This window comes from Acinonyx jubatus, chromosome X (assembly GCF_027475565.1).
Source record: "Acinonyx jubatus isolate Ajub_Pintada_27869175 chromosome X, VMU_Ajub_asm_v1.0, whole genome shotgun sequence".
NCBI classification, from domain to species: domain Eukaryota; kingdom Metazoa; phylum Chordata; class Mammalia; order Carnivora; family Felidae; genus Acinonyx; species Acinonyx jubatus.
Genome location: NC_069389.1, coordinates 114,375,377 through 114,376,467, shown reverse-complemented (window position 1 = coordinate 114,376,467; position 1,091 = coordinate 114,375,377). Strand labels below are relative to the sequence as shown.

Below are 1,091 nucleotides of genomic sequence, written 5' to 3'. Positions count from 1 at the left end.
TATTAGGACTAAAACCAAAGGCCCTTATCACTAGTTCTATTGAACATTTTATTGAAGGTCATAACCAGTGCAAAAAGCAAGGAAAATACATTAACTTCATAAGCATTGGAAAGGATGAAATCTATCATTTTTTGCAAGCGATATGATTACACACATAGAAAATCCAAAAGAATCCTATCTTCAGACAAATTCTTAGACTTAATAAGAGAATTTGGAATTGGTGCTCACTGCAAGGTCAATATTGATAATAAAGCAATGGTATTCTACAAACTAGTATTAAATGATTAGGAAAGGAAAATAAAAATGTTACTGAGGATAGTATTTAAAAATTTAAATAGCTAGTAATGAATTTAATGAAAACATGCAAGTTCTATACAGTGAAAACTACAAAACACTAATGTGATAAATTGATAAATATAAAGTAACTGGAAGGATCTACCTTTTTTTTTTTTTTTAGATATTATATTTTTAAGTAATCTCTGCACCCAGTGTGGGGCTCAAACTCACAACCCTGAGATCAAAAGTCTCATGCTCTACCGACTGAGCCAGCCAGGCACCCCAGGATCTACCATTTTCATGGATTAAAGGGCTTCATGTTGTAAATTCTCCCAAACTTAAATGAAGTTTTTTTAAAAAATTGTTTTTTTTTTTTACATTTATTTATTTTTGAGAGACAGAGAGACAGAGCACAAGCTGGGGAGGGGCAGAGAGACAGACAGAATCCAAAGCAAGCTCCCGGCTCCTAGCTGTCAGCCCAGAGCCTACCTCGGGGCTCAAACTCACAAACCGCAAGATCATGACCGGAGCCCAAGTCGGACGCTTAACCGACTGAGCCACCCAGGTGCCCCTTAAATGAAATTTTAATAACAGTTCTAGCAAGAGGTGTGTGTGTGTGTAATAATTCTACAGCTTAGATGGAAATGCAGCAGAACAAGATTATTCAAGAGTATCAAAATGTTGTGAAGAATATCAAAGCTGGAATATATACATTCCTAGATGTCAAAAATTAGCAACCCACAGTAATTTGGACAATGCTGTCCCAATGGAGAGCCTGGAAAGTGGCCCACATATACATACACGGTAACTTGATT

General features: G+C 36.2%; 1 non-coding gene across 1 annotated transcript; it reads right to left on the bottom strand.

Moving 5' to 3' along the window:
- Nucleotides 1–482: 482 nt before the first annotated feature.
- TRNAK-UUU (transfer RNA lysine (anticodon UUU)) lies at nt 483–555 on the bottom strand. Its single transcript has one exon. It is a non-coding gene; the product is annotated as a tRNA-Lys (tRNA).
- Between the last annotated feature and the right edge of the window lie 536 nt (nt 556–1,091).